The sequence below is a fragment of the Spermophilus citellus genome, assembly GCF_964194105.1.
Source record: "Spermophilus citellus genome assembly, contig: SCAFFOLD_94, whole genome shotgun sequence".
Lineage (NCBI taxonomy): Eukaryota > Metazoa > Chordata > Mammalia > Rodentia > Sciuridae > Spermophilus > Spermophilus citellus.
The window spans coordinates 1,635,940-1,663,002 of NW_027672722.1; the positions used below are offsets into that span (position 1 = coordinate 1,635,940).

The 27,063-nt window shown below is 48.3% G+C and overlaps 1 pseudogene across 1 annotated transcript; it reads right to left on the reverse strand.

Moving 5' to 3' along the window:
* Positions 1 to 4,090: 4,090 nt before the first annotated feature.
* On the reverse strand, positions 4,091 to 26,750 carry LOC308640710 (ruvB-like 1; annotated as a pseudogene). Its single transcript has 7 exons — positions 26,670 to 26,750; positions 20,598 to 20,730; positions 17,137 to 17,279; positions 6,952 to 7,041; positions 6,148 to 6,302; positions 4,974 to 5,043; positions 4,091 to 4,280 (listed from the first exon to the last, which is right to left on the reverse strand). The product of its transcript is annotated as a ruvB-like 1 (transcript).
* Positions 26,751 to 27,063: the final 313 nt, after the last annotated feature.

Here is a 27,063-nt window from a genome sequence, read left to right on the forward strand (position 1 = left end):
GAGGAACGCACAGTAGTGGAGTAGGGTGCGTGGGAGCCCTGAGATCCTGGCAGCTTATCGCCACCACATCCTGAGTGCGACAAGTTCCCGCCTAGGGTGAAGAGTGCTGGGGGCCCTCGGCCAGAGCTGCCTCTTGGCGGCTGAGAGCGGGTGCAGTGGGTGTGGGATTCGCCCCTGCGGTGGAGACCCCCTGCGACAGAATTCGGGTGCCGAGGACTGAACCCAAGGGCGCTGGCCACCACACCACATCCCTTTTCAATTTTTAAGACTGGGTCTCACTTGGTTCGGAGGCTGGCCTCGAATTTGAGATCCTCCAGCCTCAGCCTCCAGTCTAGTTTGACAGGCGCCCGGCTGGGATCTGAGGTTCTCCAATGGCTAAGGCAATGGGGAAAGTGGTCCACAAGGGACAAGGATGGTGGCTGAGTCTCGCGCAAGCAGCGGTGGGGTTGGGAAGCCTGCCTGGTTGTCACTGCGCTCCCGCCCCCGCCCCCGCCCCCACCCCTGCTGAAGTTCGTTGGGTCCTTGGATGAGCGTCACGCGGTTCCCGAGCTCTAGGGGTCCCCCTGCGTGTCCCCAGGCCTACAGCCACCCTGCGTCCCCTGCATCCCGCACAGGGTCCAGCGACATCTCTCTCCAATGCCACCAATGTTCCCATGAATTACATGACTCTGAAGGCGCCAATCTGCCCACTTGCGGAGTGATGGTGACAACGAGGGCAGGTGATGGAGCAGGCAATTGTCGGGCTTACATGGGCCCATCTTATCACTGGCCCAGCCGCTGCAGCCCATTGATCTCATGGGGCTGGGCCGGGAGTCAACACAGCTGGGCACAGTGACAGCCGTACCCATCACCTGGCCACGCAGCCGCCCATTAATAACTGCCTGCTGTGGTGAGGAGGGTGACAGAGGCCCCGCCGGTGGCCTCCTGCACCCTGCCGTCTGCGTGCAGTCCTCCAAATGGAAGGTGTTAGTTTGGTGAATCACCCTGGGGAGGGGCCAAGGCACAGTGCTGACCTATGGGTGAGCAGGGAGAAGGATGGCCTCTGCCCTCTGTCCCAGGCTCTGCTTCCCAAGGCCTGGGACAGAGGAAGGCCGCTGCTCCCTCCCCTCGGTGCAGCCCTGGGGCAGCATCCCAGGGTCTTTCTCCCAGTGGGACACTGAGTGGAGCCAGTGACTTCCCCTGGTCTGATCCTAGGCTCTGGGGCCCTCCTCAGGCCTCAGGTTCTTATCCCCCAAATGGAGATTTTTCTTCTAAGCCCAGCATCTGGGAGGGGAGGTTGGAGCTGACCGGTGGGAGTCTCCTTATTGACAGACTGCCAGGTCCTCTTCCAGGAGGGGCCCGGTTTGGGGGCTCCTCTCAATCCGGGATGCTTGGGTGGCTGATCACACATCACCTCCCAGGTCCATGGGATATGATCACACAACTCGAGTGATAGGAGACAGAGGCCCATCTTACAGATGGGGAAACTGAGGCTCAATAACAGAAAGGAGCCCGGCTGGATTGCAAATAATTTTCATCCCAGCATTTTGGGAGGCTGAGGCAGAAGGATTAAAAGTGGGTGGCAAGCCTCAGCAACTTGGAGAGGCTTTGAGAAACTCAGAGAGACCCTGGTTCTAAATAAAATATAAAAAGGGCTGGGGACGGAGGTCAGTGGGTAAGGGACCCTGGGTTCAGTCTCTGGTGCCAAAAAAAAAAAAAAAAGCCCCTTCCTGTCCTGCGTTCCCTCTCCCACAGGGGCCCCTGAGAGCTGGCAAGAAGCTGGGATTGCTGGGCCACCCAATCCCGTGCTGGGAGGCAACGAAGAGCCTGGGCCCAGCTGTGACCACCTCAAACATTTCCGGGGACCACCGCCCTCCTCCCGCCCCCCCCCCTTCACCTAAACATCACAACCATTTTTCAGGCTCAAGCTGAAATGGTGCAAAAATTGGGGATGCTGTCATGGCCACTAGATGGCGTGTCAGCGCAATAAGATGTGACAAATCCCCTGTTCCCACCCAGGCTGTGTCCTGCCCATAATGGATGGAGACACTGCCCGCCTTGGGCGATGGGTCACTCGTCAAAACTTCCTCTGGGAAATGAATGTGGTCATCAGGCCCTTTGGCCACCCACCTGCCCACCAAGGGCCACCTCTGCCCAGAGCCAGTGGGCCACCTCCCTGACACCTGAGGAGCAGGAATGAGAAGACCCCTCTGGTCACCAGGACATCTCTGTCCTAACCCACAGCTGGGGCCTGCTGTCACTGCAGCCTCTGGCCTGTTTCTGGGAAAGGTTGAGGCCTGGGTCAGAAGAGGGGCCGGGGCAAAACCTGCCCTTAGAGATCAAATCTGAAGACGTGCATCAACCTCCAAATACCCAGGACTCAAGTGAGGCCAGTTCCACGCACCAAGGGAGGGGATGCGGCCCAGATTGCGCTTGGCTCTCACGGCCTGGCTTCCATCTTTTTGGGGGCGTGTCAGAGATTGAACCCAGGGTCACTCAACCTCTGAGCTACATCCTCAGCCTTATTTTAAATTCTATTTAGAGGCAGGGTCTTGCTGAGTTGCTTAGAGCCTGGCTAAATTGTTGAGGCTGGCCTCCAATTGCAATCCTCCTGCCTCAGCCTCCGGAACCGCTGGGATGACAGGCAAGCCCCACCGCAATGGCTTCTTGGAACATTTTACAACCATCTGAGGCCCTGGGATTGATGACCAGGGCCACAAGGGGGGCACTTAGAATTTTAGAACAGTTTTAGATTTGCAGAGCAGTGTGATGGTAGCAGTGCATTCCTGTGTGTCACCCATCATCCTTTGTAGTTGGCACCCAGTCACCATCTGCACCCACCGCCTTCCTTTTTACCTGATGCCCCTTTTTTTGTCCTAAAATACCAGCCAGGGACCTTATTGTCCCATCTCTAGAGGCTTCTCTGGGCTGTAACCTTTTCTTCAATGGCGCTTGTTTTTCATGACCTCAACAGTTTGGGGGAGGACTGGTCAGGTGCTCTGCTCATGAACCTCAGCTGAGCTCATGGCCTGACAGGGACCCTGGGTTTGGGGAGTCCACCATACCCTTGTGTCTGCTGAGGCACTTGCTGTGGACATGTATAGTTGGCATTGACCACCACCTCCTGGTTGGGCCGAGGGGATGCTTCAGACCACATGGTCCCTCCTCTCCTGTCCATCTGTGGAGGGTGGCGTCATGGGCTCAGTGTGCTGGGCAGCACATTTACCTCATTGACTTGGAACCCACAGGTGGCCGAGTCCAGCCCCTGTGTTAACCAAGTTCCTCTAATGTCAGTGTGACTCGCATCACTGCACACTTGGTGACAACTTAGAACGACTCTCTCTGGTTGCTCAGGTTGTTCCAGCTGGGCCGTTGAGAGTCTTCTGTTGGCTCCTGGTCCCTTCAGCCTATCCCCATCACTGCCCATCATCTCAGGGTTAGAGGGCCACTGAGTGAGTGGGAGGGGGCAGCCACTGACAGCTGGCCATTCCAGAAGGTTCCTCCCCAGTAGGCTGAGCACAGTGTGCATGAGCACATGGAGGCATCCCCCACATGGGCAGGACCTTAGCTGCCAGGGTGTGGGGACATGGGCCAGAGTGGAGAAGTAGATAGTGGGCAGAGGTGGAGGAAGAGAATAGAATTTCATTCAATGAGACAAATGGAAGGCAGGGGCGGGACTGGGAGAAAGGGAAATGAATGGACGTCACTTTTCCATGTTCACATAGGAACACAGGGACACCCCACAGCAGGGCCAGCCACAGGAATGAAAATCACACCCCATTGTAGGTGACATGGCAGGATGCACGCTGCTTTCACGGGGGAGCTAAGGAGAACAAATTCACAGAAAAACCTGTGTTCCCACCTATGAGCCAGTGTGAGGGAGCTGACACTCAGGTCACCAGCATGGCCCCACCCCCTCAGGCCTTTGCTCCCCACAGGAATGTCGAGCCTCAGAGGTCCGTGGAGACCCTGCCCATCACGACAGGGCAGCTGCAGTCTTCAGTCGCCCTGTTGTCTCCTCCCAGGGGCAACATGCACTCCCTTCATCCCATCCTGACTTGTGACGTCTTGGGTGGGGACAGGCCCAGGGAGAAGGGACAACCTGCAGCACCTACCTGATAACACAGTTGCCTTGGTTGGAGGCAAAAATCACGATGGGAGCAATGGAAGATTCCAAGCTCAGTGCAGGGAGGTGAAGCCCTCGATGTCCAGCATGTGCACCTCGTCCACGAACAGCACGCTGGGGACCAGCACGGACATGCCCTGGTCGATGCACTTGTTCACCACATTGTTGATCTCGCCTCAGACAAGGTCCCAGCCAGTGCAGGAAATGCCACCTGCTCTCTTCTCCACACCTCATTTCCCTCCAGACCCAACCCTGCAGCCTGGTTCTCCTACTGGCTCTCTGACCCCAGGCTGGGTAGTGGACCCATTCCAGGTTTGATGTCATCATTTAAAAACAAGAATAATGCCAAGTGTGGTGTCACACACCTATAACCCCAGCAGCATGGGAGGTTGAGGCAGGAGGATCATAAATTGGAGGCCAGCCTCAGCCACTTAGTAAGGCCCTGAGCAACTCAATTGAGACCCTGTCTCTTAGTAAAATACAGGATAGGGCTGGGGATGGGGCTCAGGGGTCAAGAACCCCTGAATTGAATCCCTGTACCCTCATCTAAAAAAAAGAAAACAGGCATATAAGAAATAAAAGTGCTGGGATGGAGCTCAGTGGTCGAGGGCCCCACGAGTTCAATCACCAGAACAAAATAAATAAATAAGTCCACAAAGGAGCAAGGGAGACCCATGGCCTTGTGTCAAAGTCGATACCTTTCTAGGACCTCAAAGGAAGCAGATGCTGACCTCAGTGGGGCCAGAGCACACAGTGTGGCCACAGCTTCTAAAGGGAGTGAAGACTCAGCACCGTGCAGTGGGGGGTGCTCAGAGCAAGGAGCACGTCAGAGGCAGGGCCTCAACTCGTCTCCAGGCTCAGGCCTCACCACGTGTCCTCCCAGAGATCTCTGTCTTCTTTGGCCTCATCAACTGGCCCATCATGGACAGGATGTCTTGTTCCACCTTAGGAGAGAGGACTTTCTAAGGCAGCTACCAAAGCCCATCCTCCTGCCTCCTGCGGGTCCCTGATGTCACTCAACTTGGAAGCCTGAGGTGAACAGGCCACGCACAGCTCCCCTAGGAAGGATGAGGGGCTCCTGAACTCAGAAGGATCCCCTTGAGGTTCCCCTGACCTGCAAGAATCAAGCAGAGTCATGCGTGGTGGCACATATCTTTAAAAATTCTGGCAATTTGGGGCTGGCGATGTGGCTCAAGCGGTAGCGTGCTCGCCTAGCGTGCATGCGGCCCGGGTTCAATCCTCAGCACCACATACAAAGGAAGATGTTGTGTCTGCCGAGAACTAAGAATAAATAAATGTTAAAATTCTCTCTCTCTGTCCCCCTCTCTCTCACTCTCTCTTTAAAAAAAAAAAATTCTGGCAATTTGATTGGCTGAGAAAGGAGGACCACAAGTTGGAGGCCAGCCTCAGAAACTTAGTGAGGTCCTGAGCAACTCAACAAGACTCTGTCTCTAAATAAAATATAAAAAGGGCTGCGGAAGGGGTTCCATGGGTAAGCACCCCTGGGTTTAAGCTTCAGTACAAAAAAAAAAAAAAAAAAAAAAAAAAACCTCCAGCCAGGTAGGAAGAAACTGCAATCCCAATAGTCTCTGGCCTCTCCTGGGCAAAGGTCCAAAGGACAAAAAGCAAAACCAGATTCCCAGCAGAAAGCCCATTCCTGGTGGGGAGGAGGAGGCCCACTTCAGGATGAAGCACAAACCTGACTCTGTCCAGTGGGGCCCAGAGCAGCACCAGCTGGGAGCTGGAGGACCCAGGGCTCAGGCTCTGCAGAGGCCAGAGCCTCCAAGAGGCTGTCTGAAGCCCTGTGAAGGGTCCCACCAGGAACCCTCAGCCTGAGGTGGAGAGAAGCCCCCAGAAGGCTGGCAGGGAGCCAGGGGCAGACAATGCCCAGAGATCAGCTGTGACAGCATCTGGACATTGGAACAAAGGGGCCAAAGCTCATGTTGTGCTCATTGCTGAGCCTCCCAGAGTGCTTCCAGGAGGACAGCACAACCCTGACAACTGGTTCCCAGGGCCTTGGGCATGCGCTGGACCAGCAGGGCCTGTCCCTGGTGCCTGGCGTGGGCCACGTCCTGGTCATGCAACGTCTCATCCTAGATGACCTCCTCCTTCTTCTGTACATTGCCCTTGGGCAGGCCATGTCCTCCTCAGCCTCCAGGGCAAACTCTGTGGCCTAGGAGTCGCACCTGCCCTGCCTCTGCCAGCAGACCACGGGGCACTGGGACCACACAGAGCTCAGTGACAGAAAGGTCCCCGCTGCCCACCGAGGACCCCCAATGGTTCCCTCTGTCTGCGCCCCGCAGCCTGGTGCCACGCTGGGCTCCCAGACCCGCCCGGGCAACACCTGAAACTTTCTGGAAGATTCTCTCCCCTTTCTTTTCACTCCTGATAAAGGAGCATCCAGGGGACTCACTGGAGCCAGGGGCCAGGGCTCTTCTAGGTGGTGATTTATGGGTGACATGAGGCCTTAGGCTCATCCATGCACCAGGGATGTGCAGCCACCATGGGACACAGCAGCAGATACAGGAGGAGCCACCTGGCAGTGTCCCCAGGCTCGGTATTCAGGGAGGGACACCAGGGAGATAAAGGAAGATGGAAGATGCCACCTGGTGCAGTGGGAAGGGATAAAGGCTGTCTGGTCCCTGTCCCCCACAGGGTTTGGATTTTGCACACCCTGCCTGCTTAAGTCACTGGGAGAGGAAGACAGAGAAAAACCATGGTGACTTAGGTAAAGGGACAGCTGCTGACTTTCCCCCACCCATCCCCGCTGAGCAAAGTGATGCCCTGGTCACCCAGGTCTCCCTCTGGCAGACACTTAGGAGTGCCACTGTCCCCGGGGAGCATACCTTCACAGCCCCGCTGTTGGCCTCCATGTAGATGATGTCCCTGGCCTTTACTCACTTCTTCTACAGACTTTCAAAAATGCTGGGGTTCAGCTAAAACCAAACCAAACCAGACAAAGGGGGACTCAGACATACATGATGCACGTTCCAGTTCCTTCTGACCCCAAGGGAAGGCTCTTTTCCATAACAGACCTGAGGGGCCAGGCACAGCGGTGCACACCTGTCATTCCAGGGACTCAGGAGGCTGAGGCAGGAGGATTGCCAAGTTGGAGGACAGCCTCAGAAACTTAGCAAGGGGAGACTCTCTTTCAAAACAATACAAAGCAAACTAAAAAGGATAGGCTTCTGGCTCCCTGCTTAAGCACTATGGGTTCAGTTCACAGGACTAAACACAAGAGACAGACAGACAGACAGACACCTGAGGTAGCCAGTGACCCTAGGAGTGGGTGGGTATAAAGGTATGTGCCAGGGCACAAGAGCCTGGACTGAGGGCTTAGCACACCAGGAGGTGAACCTCAGGGTGACCGTGTCTGCCTGCAGGGGACAAGAGAACATCACCATTACTCTTCCTTGCCTTGTCTTCAGGGGTTGAAAAGTGGTAGGAGCATTCTCACAGGGACCCAGCTGCCCTTAGAGGGGACATGTGTCCATGGCCATGCCACATGGCACCCTCCAGGATCACCACTGCAGCTCCAGTCCTTGGCTTAGGGACACCAGAGCTTCCTGCTTAGCCACCTGAGGCTGCATTTGACGTGGGCTGTGATTCGAGCTCTCTGGGCCTTGGTCTCCTCCTCTATGTGACAGCACGCAGAAGCACCCACAGAGGAGTCCAGCTCAGAAGGGGAAACATAAGTTGGAATCCCCCCAAACTGTCTGGGTCGGGAGGCTGAGGAAGGAGGATCACCAAGGTGGAGGCCAGTCTAGACCACAGAGCTAGGCCCTGGGGCTGGGACACAGCTCAGTTGCAGATCGCTAGTTTTCTATGGCCAGGGCCCTGGGTTTGAGCCCCAGGACCACAAAAAAGCAAATCCTAGGGGCTGGGGATGTGGCTGAAGCAGTAGCGTGCTCACCTAGCATTCATGCGGCCCAGGTTTGATCCTCAGCACCACATACAAACAAAGATGTTGTGTTCGCGGAAAACTAAATATATAAATCCTCTCTCTCTCTCTCTCTCTCTCTCTCTCTCTCTCTCTCTCTCTCTCTCTCTCTCTTTCTCTCTCTCTCTTTAAAAAAAAGCAAATCCTAGTGCCCTCCGGCCCCTGAGGATGTCCACACACATCTCAGAGTGACAGTGCTCGACAGGGCCTTGCTCTTCCCCAGGGGTATGCACTATGCAAGCACAGCAACCTCTTCAGGACCTGGCTAGCAGACAGGTCCTGAGGCTGAGCTTTCAGAGCAGCTGTTACAGATGGCCACCCTGTGGAAACACATGTGAGCTCTTTCTCAGACAGGGTCCAGAGTCAAACAGGGGCTCAGGGGACACGTCATGGACTAACACACACTGCAGGGCTCCCTTGATGGGAGAGGGCCCCTAAAAGGCCAATCCAGAAACAAAGTAGGTATGTGGTGGCCACAGGCCAGGGGGACGGACAGCAGTTGGCCATTCATGGGAATGAGGTCCCTTGGAAGGTCATGACAATGTTCTAGAAATAAGATGGGGGGTGTAAACTATGTTATGCATTAAAATCCTGCGGGCCACACACACTTAAAATGGGTGGATTGTGTTCACAACTGCACCCCAACAGAGCTGCCAGGAGCTCACCAGGGCCCAGCCTCTCTGGCCTCCTTGGGGCACTGTGCAAACAAGGTCAGGGCTGGGGAGTCCCCAGGCCAGGATTCATAAGCCTCCTTCAAATTCAGACACTTCACAACTCCACACAATGCACCTGAGGTCCTTCTGTCCCAATATCTCATCCATGTGGGAAACTGCCCAGAAAGACTTGGTTTGGGGGGGCTGGAGCTACCATGGATTGGACTCAGGGGCCCTCAACCACCAAGCCCCATCCCCAGCCCTGTATGTCATTTTATTTAGAGTCAGGGTCTCACTGAGTTTCTTAGGGCCTCGCTTTGGCTGAGGCTGGTTTTGAACCCGCCATCCTCCTGCCTCAGCCTCCCGAGCTGCTGGGATCAGAGGTGGGTACCACCTTTGTTTTGGAAGATGATTTTCCCCTTCTCCATTAGGCTCTTTTCTTAGAGAAGCTGGATGGAGCAGACCAATGGATGGCTCAAGTTTCCACTGTGTTCCTGTGTCCTCTCTCCTACGTTGAAGAGGACAGTTTTTCTCTTTTCATCTCTGGCACTTTATACAGTTGATTTTCCAGATGAACTGGTTCAAGGTGTCATCCCTGAGAAGTGGCCAACTTCTCAGAACCTCATTAACACAGGGTGGACAGGATGTGGTGAGGGATTAAAGAGAGAGAGAGAGAGATTTGCGGAGCCATGCTCCTGAGATGAAGGCCCCGTTAGGAAACAGAGAAATAGCCCTTGGAAGAAGTGACATATTCATGATCTCCATAAAGCAGTGACTGAGAAACCACTTCAGAGAATCAAAGAACCATCAAATTTTAAAAGGGGGAAAGATGGAGAGATTCTATGGTGGATGGATAGTGGTCTAGAGGTGAGAAACTGAGTTCCAGAGAGCTCAGAGGACTTACAGGGGACACCCAGCACCAGAGGACTTGCAGTAACCCTGCCCCTCAGCCAGCACTGGACGCAGAATGACTGTGGAGCCTCTTTCTGAGCCTGAGGCCTTGATCAAGAAAACAGGGGAAATGAGATTCACGGTGCCTACACACACGGGCACACAGCTGTGAGGAGCCACAGGTAAAATACCTCCCCAAGCCTACAGCTGGGGACCTGGCCAGGCAACAGGGGACAGGTACAGAACTAGTGTGAGTCAATCATAACAACAGTGGATGAGTAAAAACATAATGAAAAAGAAAGAAAAAAAATTATGTCCACTTTGACTTTTTGGGGAGGTGAAGGGGCAGAATTGGGAATTGAACCCAGGGGTGACAGACACCTGAGCCCCGTCCCCAGCCCCATTTTTTATTTTATTTAGAGACAGACTCTCCCTGAGCTGCTCAGGGCCTTGACTAAGTTGATGAGGCTGGCCTCCATCATGTGATCCTCCTGCCTCAGCCTCCTGAACAGCTGGGATGACAGGCGTGCTCCACTGTGCCTGGCTGCCCAATGGTCATCATGTGGGGACGAGATGGCAGAAGCAATTTCTTGACTTCACCACACAACTCCCAGGAGCAATGAGAGAAGGAAGAGCTACCTCATGAAGGGACCTATGTCCAAGCACTCTACAAGGTGTCACTTTATACTACACAGTGTTATCCTGAGTGTCCCATATGGCATCAACAGTGCAGAGGCCAAGGAAAGAGGCACACAGAGGTCACACTACCTGCCCAGTGCCACAGTGCTGAGGACAGTGCCGCAGTCTTGGCTGGGCACAGAATCACGAGCCACTCAAGCAGGAACAAAACTTTATTTTGAAAAGGCCGCCGCAGGCAAGCCAAACCCGGTCCTCCCACGCGGGCGTCTCACCGGAACCGCGCGTTTCCCCGGAACCAGGGACCCGGACCTCCCCCGGAATTTCCTCCTACTATCTTTCCCCAACCAATGGGAACTCTCCAGCAGTCCGGTAACTTGAGTCCTGTAGCAGGCCAAGGTGAACAGCAGGAGCCCAATTTGCATATGAATGTAAATCTTAGCATAATAATACCTCAGTGGCTAGCTGGGTCACTTTACAACCAAAGGTGCCATTTATATTTTGCTTGTGGCTCCTAGCATCTGCCCCCTTCTGTTTAATTAAGCAACAAGCAATGTGGCTATGGACCGTGCCTGGTAGGTTGTCCAATTTAACATATGGTTCTTACCCGTCATGGGAGAACTGACCTTTAGGCGTCAGCTTTCTGTCTTAGGTTGAATCCATTGTAATCAGATCAACCCGTCACTGACTACCGGTCCAGCATTCAGCCATGCTTGTGGATAGGCCTATGCACCAGTGGGGGGGTGAGGTTCTTGCCTCACCTCTGTTGGCCCCCAAATTTTGCCTTGGTGCCAGTGGGGGGGTGAGGTTCTTTGCCTCACCTCTGTTGGCCCCCAAATTTTAGACCATCACTAGTAGAAGGGAGGAGGATACAGAAATGCCACGACATTAAGCCAATTGATGGCTCCTTGGAAAAATTGCGTCACTGGTGACACCATCAGCAAAGATATGCCAGTATTACCACAATAAACATGGGGTGAGCTGGTAAGGAAATTGCATCACTGGTGACACCATCAGCAAAGATATGCCAGCAGTACCACAATTCGGTGCACCAGATGATATTTCACAATGTATGCAACTGATATATAGTCCAGGCAAGTTCTGGAAGCAGTTCAAATTGGAGGAGTCTATCAATATGTCCATTTCCTCCCAAAGTAAATCAAGTCCTTGATAGCATTACTTGTTGAGTTATATTCATTGATGCATCAGTTTATACAGTTTACTGTGATTGGTATCATAGAAGCTGTAGTTTGGTCAAAAATAAAACTGATCAGAAAAACATTAACCTAGGTTTGTATGAGCTCAAAAAATAAATAAATAAATAAAATAAAATAAAATAGAACTTTATGATGTGGGAAAAATGCAATAATAAAATAGATATTGAAAAAAAAAAACACCTTGGTTAATCACTGTCGCAGATGTAAGAATAGCCAAGCTGGAGCTCTGGATGTCAGCTGTTATGGATTTGAGTCAAATCATCTTCTTTTTTTGTAGAAATTGTTTTAGTTAATCTCTCTGGAATCCAAATCGGTTGTTGTTTATCCTGTGGGAAAACACAGACAGCACCCCGATTCCAGACTATCACTGGATCGGGGCCTTTCCATTGTCCTGTTAGAATATCTTTCCAAAGTACCTTAGGCTTATGTACATTTTTGGGGTACAAGTGTCTTTCCGCAGCACTAAGTCCCGATGAATCTAAATTTAAAAAGTTTAGAGTAAAAAGGGTTATTTTAAGTTTATCTTTGGGGGATATATACCCCTTTCCAATTCCCTCCTTTTGTTTTAATAAGTACATTTTAATAGTTTGATGAGCTCTTTCAACTATGCCTTGTCCTTGTGGATTGTATGGAATTCCTGTTATGTGAGTAATACCAAATGATGAGCAAAATTGTTTAAAAGAGGTGGAAGTATAACCAGGACCGTTGTCCATTTTTAACTGTTTTGGAACACCCACAGTGGCAAAATTTTGTAAGCAATGAGCTATAACATCTTTAGTTTTTTTCTCTGGCATGAAGGGAGCCCATCAAAAATCCGGAAGAGGTATCAACTGTAACATGTAAATATTTTAATTTTTCAAATTCTGGCAAGTGTGTGACGTCCATCTGCCAAATATGGTTAGGTATCAGTCCTCTAGGATTGACTCCAAGATTAACTTGTGGTAAAAATGTCACACAATTTTGACATTGTTTTATTATATGTCTGGCTTGTTTTTTAGTTATTTTAAAACGTTTTTGTAAAGTATTAGCATTGACATGGAACCTTTTATGAAAATTTATAGCTTCTTCTATTGTGGAGAAAATATGTATGTCATGTGTAGATTTATCTGCTAGTTCATTGCCCATACTAAGGGCTCCAGGCAATCCTGTATGTGTCCTGATATGACCTATAAAGAATGGATCTTTTTGGTCCCAGATTAGACTTTGTATAGCAGAAAACAAAGAGAAAACAGTAGAAGAAGGTGAAATCCTACCAGCATCTTCAAGGGATATTATAGCATTAACTACATACTGACTATCAGAAAATAAATTAAATACAGAATCTTTAAACATCATAAAAGCTTGTAATACTGCATTAAGCTCTACCTTTTGAGCTGATTGTTTGGGAACTAAAAATGTAAAAGTTTGATCAGGAGTAACTACTGCTGCTGTACCATTGTTTGACCCATCAGTGAATATATTTGGAGCATTTATTATAGGGGTTTTTCTTGTCATTTTTGGAAAAACTACAGGATGCTTAGACCAAAAAGACAACAAAGGATTAGATGGTAAGTGATTATCAAATGAAACACTAGTTTTACACATGATTATTGCCCAAGTATTTAACTCATTAGCTAACTCATCAATTTGATCCATAGTATATGGAGTGATAATTTTATTGGGAGAAATCCCAAATACTCCCTTAGCTGCTTTTATTCCTTTGAGTATTAATTGTCCTACAGCCTCAGGATATCTAGTAAGAATAGTGTTAGGAGAATAAGATAAATGTATCCACAATAATGGACCTTCCTGCCAAAATACTCCTGTAGGAATATTTTTTGTTGGTAGTACAATAAATAATAAAGGCAAACTTATATCAATTCTATCCAAATGCATATTTTCCATATACGTTTCAATGATTTTTAATGCTTTTCTTGCTTCAGGCGTTAACATGCGGGGTGAATTTGGATCTAATGGACCTTTTAGAATATCAAATAAAGGTCCTAACTCTCCTGTTGGTATGCCTAGATAAGGCCTTATCCAATTTATGTCTCCCAATAACTTTTGAAAGTCATTAAGTGATTTGAGTTGATCTACTCGTATTTGAATTTTTGGTGGACGGACCATGGTTGAGGATAATAGAACTCCTAAATAATTAATTGGAAGATTTAATTGTACTTTATCTATTGCTATCTCTAGATTATAATTTTTCAATAAGTTTGTAAGTGTGGCATAACATTCTAGTAATGTGTTTTTATCTTTATGTGTCAATAACACATCATCCATATAGTGAAATATTTGTAGTTCAGGATTTTGGTTTCTAAGTGGCTGGATTGTTTTATTAACATAAATTTGACACATAGTTGGGCTGTTAGCCATCCCTTGAGGGAGTACTTTCCATTCATATCTCTGATCAGGACCTTCATGATTCAGTGCAGGGATAGTAAATGCAAAATGTGGACTATCCTCGGGATGAATTGGAATTGAAAAGAAACAATCTTTAATATCTATAGCTAAAACATGCCAGGTTTTTGGTAAAGCAGACAATTGAGGAATCCCTGATTGAGCAGGTCCCATAATAACCATCTCATTATTAATGGCTCTTAAATCTTGTAATAATCTCCATTTACCAGATTTCTTTTTAATGACAAAAATGGGAGTATTATGGGGAGATACGGAAGGTTGTATATGTCCTTCCGCTAATTGTTGTCTGACCAAGTCATGGGCTACTTGTATCTTTTCTTTAGTCAGGGGCCACTGAGGAACCCACACTGGTCTTTCTGATTTCCAAGTAATTTTGATTGTCTCAGTGGCCCTTTCTGAAAACCCAATTCATGTCTATTTATTTCTTGATCTATTTGAATAGGTGCTGTCATACCTTGTTCTTGTTCTCTTAATCTTTTTTCTTTCCTAAAGCCTTGTTTAGCCCTAGTAGTGGGCACGTTAGGATTGATGTTATTTGTTAATGTCAATCCTAATTGATCTAGGACATCTCGTCCCCATAAATTTACAGGAAGATGATCCAATACATAGGGCTGTATAGTTCCTTCACATCCTTCAGGATCCCTCCAATCTAATACCATAGCACTTCTATGGGGATTTGTTGCCACTCCTAGGCCTCGAAGCGTTTGAGTGGCTTGTTGTAATGGCCAATGTTTTGGCCATTCTTGATGAGAGATGATGCTAAGGTCTGTACCTGTGTCGAGAAGCCCATTAAAGTCATGTCCTTGAATATTTAATTTTAGCATTGGGCGAGAATCTAAATTTAAAGACAGCATAGCCCAATCTACACCTGTGGAGCCTAATCCCTTGGAACCTCTTTCTACATTATGACTGGAAAATTTATCATGCAGGCTGGGTATTATTAATAACTGTGCTATTCTATCTCCTGGTGAAATTACTGATATACCTCTTGGAGAACTAGCTATAATTTTTATTTCACCCTCATAATCGGGATCAATTACTCCAGGACTTATTGTAAGTCCTTTTAGTGTAGAAGAACTGCGTCCCAATAATAAGCCTACTGTTCCCTGGGGAAGAGGTCCTTTTACTCCTGTGGGAATGATTTGAACTCCCATCTCTGGAGTTAGTACTGCTCTGGCAGAGGAGCAGATGTCCAGCCCTGCACTCCCTCTAGTTTGTCTGATGAGGGATTTAATGGATAATGCGTCCTGGGCACTACCTTGATGGTGCTGTTGGGTTCCTCCATTGCCCCATATATTTGTGGTTTTGGGCCCCGGGGCATTGGGCCCTCTAGTCCGTTTTTTGGCAATGGAGCCTGATATCTTTCTCCATGATATCGTGGGTAAACACTTGGTCCTTGTCCGTTTTTTGATAACGGAATACCCTCTATGGTGGTTTGAGAACGGCATTCATTAGCCCAATGTTTCCCTCTATGGCATCGTGGGCAAATACCTGGTATTCTATTCCTTTGATATCCAGCTTTGTTAAACCCTCCTCTTACGGGGCAACTCCTTTTAAAATGTCCTGTTTGATTACAATTATAGCATGTTTTTGGCCTGGCATCTAAAGCCTGTTGTACTGTTGCTAAGACTTGCCCTTGTTCATTAATGTCTCTACATAATTTAATATATGTGTTTAAATCTTCATGTCTCCATGGTCTAATGACCTCTCTGCAGCAACGATTTGCTTGGTCATAAGCCAGTTGTTTTATAAATGGCATTACCTGTTCTGTATTACCAAATATCCTAGAGGCTGACTGAATAAGTCTATCTACAAATTCAGCGTAAGGTTCATTAGTTCCTTGTATTACCTTAGATAATTGACCTTGTAAGTCTCCATGCCCCTGTAAAGTTTTCCATGCCCTAACTGCATCTACAGCAATTTGTGCGTATACGCCAGGGTCATATTCAATTTGCTGTCTTTGATCCTCATAAGGTCCCTTTCCCAAAAGCATCTGTATATTTCTTTGAGGGTAACCAGCTTCTGCATTTCGCCTAGCTGTCTCCATGCAAAATTCCTCATTGGCAACCTTCCATAACAAATATTGTCCTCCGTTTAGCACAGATCGACACATGTTAGCCCAATCTGCTGGTGTCATGTCCAAGTTGGTAACAGATTCAACCATGCTTATTGTGAAGGGAGCTTGCGGCCCATAGGTCGTTACAGCCTCCTTTAATTGCTTTATTGTTTTGAAATCTAAAGCATGGTGAATTCGTTGCCCTCCTGCCTGCTCAAGTACAGGGCATGCTAATCTTTGGGGTCCTGCCTCAGAATTCCGTCGATCAGCTACGGGAGTTGAGGGCCGCTCAGCGGTAGATGGAGCTGTTGGTTGAGTTATGCCCTCTGGTGATAGAACGGAGTTAGTAGCAACCTCCTGTTGTAATTCTCCACCTGATGGCTGCTTTTCCTCTAAGCTTGGTTTCTTTAAATTTTCCTCTGTCTGACTAGCTTGAGAGACCTTCTCTTTTGCTTGACCTAGCGTTTTTTCTACCATAGTCTGGACCTCTAACAATTTACTTAGCAGTTTTTCGGTTTGTTTGTTGCTGGATTCTAATCTACTATAAAGGTAACGTAACCCAATAAGATAGGATAAAACAAAGCCAAAACAGAATGAAACAAAAACGGAACAGACAATGGTTGTATCAATTTTCTCTTTCTCAGGGCCGAATAACTTCAAACCTTGAGCCAACCATTTTTCCCAGTTCGCCTGAGAAAATTCTAGGGCTAGGGAGCTTGAAATAAAAACAAAATAAATCAAAACAAGAACACATTGTTTTTTGAGATGGTCACCCATTCTGTCGCCTTCCCTCAGGGGCGAGCAGTTTTACTCACCTCTAAGTTTCAGGCGTTCCCCGTGCGGGCCGCCAAATGCCGCAGTCTTGGCTGGGCACAGAATCACGAGCCACTCAAGCAGGAACAAAACTTTATTTTGAAAAGGCCGCCGCAGGCAAGCCAAACCCGGTCCTCCCACGCGGGCGTCTCACCGGAACCGCGCGTTTCCCCGGAACCAGGGGCCCGGACCTCCCCCGGAATTTCCTCCTACTATCTTTCCCCAACCAATGGGAACTCTCCAGCAGTCCGGTAACTTGAGTCCTGTAGCAGGCCAAGGTGAACAGCAGGAGCCCAATTTGCATATGAATGTAAATCTTAGCATAATAATACCTCAGTGGCTAGCTGGGTCACTTTACAACCAAAGGTGCCATTTATATTTTGCTTGTGGCTCCTAGCAGACAGGGCTCAGGACGGACTCCTCTTGAGCTGCTTGGAGCCCTTGGCTGTCTTGAGCCCTATGATCACGTGGCTGATGGTCTTGCCATAGCTGCCCATGGGGTTCTTGGTCTCACATGGCATCAGCTTTGTCACCTCCCCCTTGTAGACCTCCTTAGCCTCTTTATCTGCAGTCCTGGGAGGGACGGCCGATGGGGACATGGTGAGAAGTGGAACCATCCTTCTCTTCACATCCATCTCCTCCCCACCAACAACCATCTTCCCTCAAACTCAAAAAGCACAAGAACTGAGAAGTCACCCTCCAATATACAATGCGGAGACACCGCCATGGGTGGAGAGCAACATTACAGGGAGTTGTGGCCCACGCCTGTGATCCCAGCTTGGGAGGCCGAGACAGGAGGATGGCGAGCTGGAGGCCAGTCTCAGCAACTCAGTGAGGCCCTGATCAACTTAGTGAGACCCTGTCTCCAAATAAATACAAAACAGGGCTGGGAGGTGGTTCCGTGTTTAGATGCCTCAGGTTCAATCCCTTTGCCCCTCCTCAACAAAAAAAAAAAAAAAAAAAAAAAAGGAAGAGATGAGGGTCGCTGCTCTCCTGACAAATGGGAAGGCCACAGAGGACTTCTGCTGGCAGGTGGCCATCAGGCTCTCTGTGAGCTGATAGGGAAATGTCCCAAAGGCAGAGACACACGACCACAGGATCAGACACTCAGGCCACTTCTCACTGTTCAAGGGGGATGTTATCTTATCAAGCCATCCCTTGCCTTCTCTTCTCCAGAAACTCAACCAGGACAAGGACATTCAAGACAGGAAGATAAGGACCAGCTCTCCTCTGCCTGGGGTCCACCTGAGAGCCTATAAATGGGGCTTTTGGAAGACACCCAAAAGAGAAGCCACATTCTGTGTTTGATGGACCAAATTCCCAACTCCTGAACACCAAGTCAAACTTCCCAAACAAAGACCAGAGCAGCTTGCACACCTCGAGACCCAGCAGCTCTGGAGGCTGATCCTGGAGGATCATGGGTTAGAGGGCAGCCTCCACAACACTGAGGCCCTGAGAAACTCAGGGAGACTTTGTCTCTAAATAAAATGCAAAATAGGGCTGTGGATGGGGCTCAGGGTTCGAGGGCCCTGGGTTCAATCCCCCGCTACAAAAAAAAAAAAAAAGAAAGAAATTAGCCAGACAACATAAAGGTATCAGAAAACTGTGTCAATCTTGGAAAATTCTGGGCTATTAAGCCTACTTTGATGTTTTTAATAGAACCTTTTCTATTCTGCACAGAGGAAATTCCTCCAAATGGAATGCCTGCCCATACTCACTGTCAGGGGACAGTGACATGAAATTCCTCCAGGTGGGGAAGAAAGGCATCCCCGTCTCTCAACCATTCATATTTTTCTGGAAGTGTCTCGATGGTGACAAGTAGACAAAGAAAGGCCTGGCGGACAGTGGGCCCAGCTGGTGGCCAGTAGAGTGGCTGCAGATGCTGTCTCTGGCCATGTCAGCACAAAGGACACAGGTTTCATCTGCTGGCTCGGGTTTCTAAGTCCCTGACAGGGACCTTTATCACATCAAAGGAGTGGCACAGATGGGGACAGATGACCTTCTCTCCCTCCCTCTGCAGCTTCGCAGGAATTCAAAGGTGCAGGGACAGAAGGCTCCTGTCTGAGGGGAGGCCACGTCCTGCCCTTTCATTCTGTGGCAGGATCTAGAAATTTCTCCTCACCAGCTGCCATCAAAAGCCCCTGCTGTGTCCCCACCCCCCATCCCAAGGGCAACTCCCATCAAATGTGCCTGGTGACCAATACTTATTCAAATTTTGAAACATTTCAGTTCCCGCTGAGCCACTGAAACACAAGCATCTGTGTGAAGGCCATTTTATCAAGTTTTTGTCTCACAGAAATTTTTGTTTAATTATTTTTTTAAGTTGTACATAGACATAATACCTTTTTTTAAAAAAATTTTTATGTGGTGCTGAGGATAGAACCCAGGGCCCCACACATGCTAGGTGGGTTCTCTGACACTGAGCCCCTGTCCCAGCCCAGAAAAATGGTGTTTTCTTTTTTAAATTTAAGTTCTTAAAAATAATAATATTCAGGTATTTGAAAGGTTGTGATATCTTATTGGTCACAGTTTTTGGTTCTTTTTGGTACCAGGAATGGAATTCCAGGGCCCTCAACCCCTGAGCCCCATACCCAGCCCCTTTTATATTTTATTTAGATACAGCATCTCACTGAGTTGCTCAGTGTCTGGCTAAGTTGCTGAGGCTGGCCTCCAACTTGCTATCCTCCTGCCTCAGCCTCCTGAGCTGTTGGAATATGGTTCATATGTTTAATTATTGAGATAAATAAAATCATTGGCACATGTTTAAATAAGGAAAAGTAAGCCAGGCACCATAGCACACATCTTTAGTCATAGTTACTCAGGATACTGAGGCAAGAGGATGGTTTGAACCCAGGAGTTCCAGGACTGCCTGGGAAACATAGTGAGACCCTGAAAAATAGGAAATGAAGAGGGAAAAGAAAAAGATAAATTAAGAAAAAACAATAGAGAGAAAAATTTTAAATGTAAAGCCTAGGTGTGGTTGTACACACGTATAATCCCAGCAGCTCAGGAGGCTGAGGCAGGAGGATAGAGTTGGAGGCCAGCCTTGGCAATTTGGGGAGGCCCTGTCTCTAAATAAAATACAAAAAAGGCTGGGGATGGGCCTCAGGGGTGAAGTGCCCCTGGGTTAAATCCCTGGTACCAAAAAATAAAAATAAAAAGCCTAAGTTCAATGTGACACAAAGCTTAGCTTTTGGACACAGTTCAGAATTAGAACTCTTCAGTTTACCATAAGTGACACACAGGGGCTGGGGTGGCTCAGCGGCCATGGGAGAGAGAGAGAGAGAGAGAGAGAGAGAGAGAGAGAGAGAGAGAGAGCACGCCCATAGTTGAGTGCTTACAGGGACCTGCTGGGGAAGATCAAAAGGCAGAGCCAGTCACACAGAGAGGCACCGCAGGAAGACAGATTTCCAGCCACCAGGAAATCAGATGGCTGTGGGGGGTGATACAGGGTCCCATGACATCTCCCCACTTCCAAACGCTACACCTTTCCACTGCATTTTCTTTCCTTCAGCATTAAATCAAAAGCTCCCCAAGTAGACTTCTTAGTCTTTTTATTTATTTATTATTTATTTGGGTACCAGGGATGGAACCCAAGGGCCCTCGACAACTGAGCCCTTTCCCCAGCTCTTTCTATATTTTATTTAGAGACAGAGTCTCGCTGAGTTGCTCAGGGCCTCACTAAGTTGCTGAGGCTAGCCTCCAACTTGTGATCCTTCTACCTCAGCCTCCCAAGGTAGGCTGGCTGTTCTTGCCTGTCTTGTCAACAACACCAAAAGAACATGAGCAGCCCAATCAACACATCACAGAAGCATTTTTAAGATGAAAGGATTCAAAGCACCTGAGAAGTAACAGCCATCTGTCACTCCAACGTGACACTCACGGATAGCCCTGTGGAAGTACTCCATCAGCACCTCTGTGTTCTTGATCTCCATGGAGTAAACTTTGCTCCCCACCATGGGGCAGAAAGTCACCTTATTCCCAAGCTCTTGAGCAATTGCCAGGGCCAGGGCTTTCTACAGAGGCAAGAAAGGTGTTGAGAGCCACAGCCAAAGGGGCCCCAGCAAACTTCCAGCTGCCAGCAAACTTCCAGCTGCCGGCTGATTATTGGCTCACAGCGGCCCCAGCAACATCTAGCTGATTGGCTCCTCTGCAGTGATGTTCATTGGGCTGTTTCCCCGCCCTTCAGACTGCCAGCTGATGATTGGTTCATAGCGGCCCCAGCAACATCTAGCTGATTGGCTCCTCTGCGGTGATGTTCATTGGGCTGTTTCCCTGCCCTTCAGACTGCCAGCTGATGATTGGCTCACAGCGGCCTCAGCAACATCTAGCTGATTGGCTCCACCATGGAGCTGCTCATTAGGGGACTTCTTTGGCTCCGCCCATGCAACCCAGCCAATCAGCCTCAAGAGCAGGAGGATTGTGGGAGGTGGTGAGGTTTGTGTGGGGGTGAGAGGCTTGGGGAAGCCGGTGGTGGCAGTTGGGCTCTGAGGGTTTTTTCCTGAGGAGCTGTTTTGTTTGGCATTTGTAGTTCTAAAAGTAAAGTTAGTTTCTTTTGACAAGTGGCTCCTGAATTGTGCCCAGCCAGACTGCGGCAGAAAGGAAAGGTTTTCATTTTATAGCCTTGAAAACATAATTCAAAGCCATCTATAAAAAATTTATTCAAGAGGCTGAACATGGTGTCACACACTTGTGATCCCTGAGACTCAGGAGGCTGAGGTAGAAGGATGGCAAGGTGGAGGCCAGCCTCAGCCACTTAGCAAGGCCCTGAGCAACTCATTGAGACCTTGTCTCTAAATGAAATATAAAAGGATTGGGGATGGAGCTCAGGGGTTAAGCGTACCTGGGTTCAATCCCTTGGACCAAATAAATAAATAACACTAACAAATCAGGAAGGATTTATTACATGACCTTCATTTTATGTTAAAAGGTCGGTGAATACTGGATGATATGTGAGACCAAATCTGGAAGTGGTGGGTTGGTCTGCACAAGCTCCCCCTTACCATGCCCTGTGGTCAACTATAAATTGATGCTCAGTACCCTAAATTCAGTTGGCAGATGCTAAAGAGAACCAGATGGGAACAGACATCTCATCCAATAACAAGTTATGGAAAGCAAATGCTCTTAAGTGGGCCCAGGACTGGGAAATGCCATGGCCTCTGAGTGCCATTTCATCCTCCCTCATCTCTGAAATGAGAATGAGGTCAGACCCCAGGTGTGCGGGCCACACAGAGCCTCCTGAGTTCCTGAGGGCCTAACTAAGTTGCTGATGCTGGCCTCAAACTTTTGTTCCTCCTGCCTTAGCCTCTCAAGCTGCTGGGACAAGGTCAACTGGAGCTACTGCTTCAAAGATGGCCCAGGGAAGGCTCCTCTTAGATTTTTCTTTTCAATACCCTTTGGTGAAACCTCTGAGCAGCCAACCTGGGGATGATCAGTGATCACTGTCAGGCAAAATCCACTAGCCCATGGGGCAGAGGCTTGATCTAGTTCTGATCTTCTCCCTGTTTTCCAGTGTGGTCTTGAGCACACAGTAGTACTGATGCTGATGGCCTCACCTGGCAAATTAAAATACTGTTTAGATTATAAGGAGCCAACAAGGTGCCTGCAGGATGGTTTGGTTGGGACCATGTAGTCTTAGATGTGCCTTTAAACTTGGCTTTTTTGTGGGGGGATTGAACCCAGGGGCACTCAAACCCTGAGCCCCATTCCCAGCCCTATTGGGTATTTTATTTAGAGACAGGGTCTCCCTGAGTTGCTGAAGGCCTTGCTTTTGCTGAGGCTGGCCTCAAACTCACTATCCTCCTGCCTCAGCCTCCCAAGCAAGCCACTGGGATTAAAGGCATGTGCCACTGTGCCCAGCTCTTGCCATTTTTTGAACCTTAGGATCTTTCATATAGAAATCCAGCTATTTGGCTTCTTTTGAGAAACCTGATCTGGACACAGTGGCCCTTAGTGACAGGGCACCACATCTTTGGTCTTGAGCAAGTCATGATGCTTACCTTGTTGCGCGAATGGTTAGTCACCTGAGTTGGCAAGCCCAAAGCATGTGTTCTAATAGCAAAGGAAAAATGTCTAGAACGGAACACAGTGGGATGCGATTCCAACACCACAAGGCCCAGGGGAGGCCACAGGTGGCTTTGAACACCTGTTTTATTTTGCTGGTTCTGGGAATGGAACCCAGAGCCTTGTATGTGCCAGGCAGCTGCTCCACCACTGAGCCCCAGGCCCAGCATTTTTATTTAGAGGCAGGGTCTCACTGAGCTTCTGAGGCTGACCTCCACCCTGAGATCCTCCTGCCTCATACTCCCGAATTGCTGTTCACCGGTGTGAGCCACTATGCCTGGTTTTCATGTCCACCTTCTACCCAGAATGACTCTTCCATGTTCTTTCACAGCCTCCAACTCCCCATTCTCAGTTTCCAGTGTAGAAAGAGTGATCACATCCCACTGAACAGCATCCCTTCCTCCATCCACCTAATACTGAAGGGGTGACCATTACCCTTGCATCCAAATAGGATAAATACTTGGGTAAGAATGGCTCCATGTCTGTCCATATTTCTTCAATTAAAAGCTCATGAAAGGGACTGGGATGGGGCTGGGTCTCATAGGTGGAGCACTCGCCTAGCACGTACAGGGCCCTGTATTTCATCCTCAGTGCCACATAATAGTAAATCAATAAAACAAACATATTGTGTCCAACTACAACTAAAAACATATGATACTATTAAAAAAAACTCATCTAAGAAAGGCACAAATACCTACCCTTTCCTATGGAGCTCTATAAATCTCACTGATCTTTCCATAGCTTGTCATCTTGAAAGTCTAACTTGTATTTTTTTTTTTGATATTTTAATATTATCAGACCTCCCAACTGATCAATCAATACCCACAAATATGCATCCCAGATCTTTATGGTGTTTATTTTTGAACAGGGTCACATTACTTATATTTATTTTTAATTTTTTTTCTTCAAAACAATTTTAATTTTGTTCCAGGCCCAAATTATGGGAAGAACTTAAATCTAAAAAATGCTAAAAAATCAAGCCATTATAAAGTTAAGCACCCCTCCCCTTAGCAATAAGTATTGAACTGATATAGGTGACTGAAGTGATATAACTGATTTAGGTGTATATGGACACAACATAATGTCTTTATCTTTATGTGGTTCTTAGGATCAAACCGGGTCTCGCCCATGCTAGGCGAGTGCTCTAAAGCTGAGCCAAAATTCCAGCCCGCTAAATTGTATTTTCTGGATTAAGAAATTGAGAGCTGGGAGTGGGGGTCACGCCTGTCATCCCAGCAGCTTGGGAGGCTGAGATGGGAGGATGGCTATTTGGAGGCCAGCCTCAGCAACTTAGCAAGGCCCTGAGCAACTCATTGAGAACCTGTCTCTAAATAAAATACAAAAAGTGCTGGGGACGGGGCTCAGGGGTTAAGCACCCCTGGGTTTGATCCCTGGTAGCTAAAAAAAAGGATTTCTCAGTCTTTCCTCTGTTTTTGGGGGACAACCTTGCAGTGCAGGTTGCTTGGCAGCATTTCTGGCCTCTAACACTGGATAACAGGAGTCCTCCAACCAGATTTTGAAAACCACAATGTACGACTCTCCAGATACTGGCAAATATCTCTTGGGGGGCAAAACCAGGTGAGGTTGAAAATCACTACAGAGTTAATCTCACCTAGCTGGACTTCCAGAAAGAGCACACAGAGAACAGGAACAGCCCACAGCTCAGGGGTTCAGAGCTAGTGACTGTTTACACCAACGACACTAAACAGTGAGACTCAGAAAGCCCTGGGGACATCAAGAAAGGGAAATCAGGGGAGGGCGCCCTATCCAAAAATACCTCCAAAACATCCAGAAAGAAAGGTTCCAACCCTGAAAATCAGACTTCTTAAGAGCAACACTTTGAAGACAAAAAGTACCAAATAACAGAGAAAAACTGCACTGAAAGAAACAGCTATCATGCTCGTGCTGTGGCGCAGGCATGTCATCCCAGCAGCTTGGGAGGCTGAGGCAGGAGGATCACAAGTTAGAGGCCAGCCTCAGAGAAAGCGAAGCAACTAAGTGAGACCCTGTCTCTAAATAAAATGCAAAAAGTACTGAGGATGGGGCTCAATGGTCAAGAGTTCCTGAGTTCAATTCTTGAGGTTCAATTCTTGGTAAGCTCCCACCCAAAAAAAATGGAAGACGACTTCGACAAGCTAATGTTCCTGTAAGTGCACACTGTATGGCATTCCAGCCTCAAAAATCTCCCCCAGACACAGGAATTCTTCATCCACCATCAGACGCCACACGACACACCCTGGCAACTCCATATGTACAACTTCAAAATTAGAATTCAAGATTTTATTTCATAGCTGCTTGTGGTTCTGCTTCTGAAAGGTCAGGAGCCTGCCCCAGGCCTCCCAGCTCATCAATCAATACCCACCAAGATGCAGTCCAGAACTTTATGGTGTCTATTTTTGAACAGGGTTGCATTAAGTCACTTAGAGCCTGGTGAAAGTGCTGAGGCTGGCCTCCAACATGTGATTCTCCTGTCTCAGCCTCCAGAGTCAATAAGATGACAGTCAGGGGCCACCACCCCTGGTAAGAGCCCACTTCTTTACATATAACAGCGCAGGCTCCTACTCTCCTGTGCCAAGAGGACCTTCCAGAGAACAAGCCATGCCCAGACCAGGAGCTCTGGGAAGCCTGAGGATCTGGCCGATTCCCTTGCAGATCCCAATAAGCTCCACCGTGTGTCCTCTTCTGTCCCCTGGAAAGCCTGACTCTAAAGAAGAATTATCAAATCCTCTGCCCAATTCCAGCGTTTAAAATCAGTCAGCAGTTTGAAGCTCAGCACTCAACTGAGCCATTTTGTGCCATCAGGAGACTTTCTGTTTCTCTGCCCGGAAAACACTAGAAGCCCCTTAAAGATCAAAAGTGTGTTTTTGTTATTTGTCAATCATGTGCATAGCCAAAATAGTGGTGGGCAAAGTTCACCTTCGAAAAAATACTGGCTGACTCATTTTTGCTCCTCCAATAATGTGCCACAGAAGATTTTTTTTAATATTTTTTAAATTGTTCATGGACATAATATCTTTGTTTTAATTTTTTAAATACTTATATTTTAGTTGTAGTTGGGCACAATATCTTTATTTCACTTATTTTTTTAAAGAGAGAGTGAGAGAGGGGAGAGAGAGAGAGAGAGAGAGAGAGAGAGAGAGAGAGAGAGAGAGAGAGAATTTTTAATATTTATTTTTTACTTCTCGGCAGACACAACATCTTTGTTGGTATGTGGTGCTGAGGATCAAACCCGGGTCGCACGCATGCCAGGCGAGCTCGCCACCGCTTGAGCCACATCCCCAGCCCAATTTCACTTATTTATTTTTATGTGGTGTTGAGGATCAAATCCAGGGTCCTGCATGTGCGAGGCGAGCACTCTACCACTGAGCCACAGCCACAGCCCATCACACATTTTTAGGAGGCCTTGGACCAACAGAAAGGGATTCTTAGCTGGGTGCGTTGGTGTACACCTATAATCCTACCACTCAGGAGGCTGAGGCAGGAGGATCACGAGTTGGAGGCCAGCCTCAGCAACTTAGCAAAGCCCTTAGCAACTTTAGCAAGACCTTGGCTCTAAATAAAATACAAAAAAGAGATGTGGCCCAGTGGTTAAGTGCGCCCAAGTTCAATCACTGGTTTTAAAAAAAAGAAGAAAAGAAAAGAAAAAGAGATGCATTTCCCAAGCAAAGGAGGCTTGAAAGAGTTCAAGGACCATCCCAGCGACCAGACCCCTCAGAGGACTCTCCTCCCCCTCTGGCCAGGATAATTTTTATTCTAGAAGTATGAGTTTGAGATTAGATTCCTTTCTTAAACACACATGTGACCCATGTCACTAAACAAAGACTAGTTAAGATGTATTCCATTTGGCTACGACGTGAGTTTGGGCAGCAGAAATCAACGAGAACACAAGGACCTTTCCAGTTCCCAGAGGTCCCACACACAGCATGGCTCTTCCTGCCATCTTCTTGCTTTTGATGAACTCTACTATGTCGCCACATGCCTGCAGCACAGAGGGAAGAAATGGTTACTATTACTGTGTTTCAGTGAGGGAAAAAAATGAAGTCCCTGGTCCAAATGACTCACAGACTCGTCCAACTAACCCTGGGCACCAGCACCCTCCAGGCACTGCTGTGGATGCCCTGGCAGTGGAGGTGTGAGAGAAAAGTCTTCTAGGCACAGTGGCCCACACCTGTGATTCCAGGTATGGGAGGCTGAGGCAGGAGGATGTCAGTTCAAAACCAGCCTCAGCCAAAGTGAGGCCCTGAGCAACTCAGAGAGACCCTGTCTCTAAATAAAATGCAAAATAG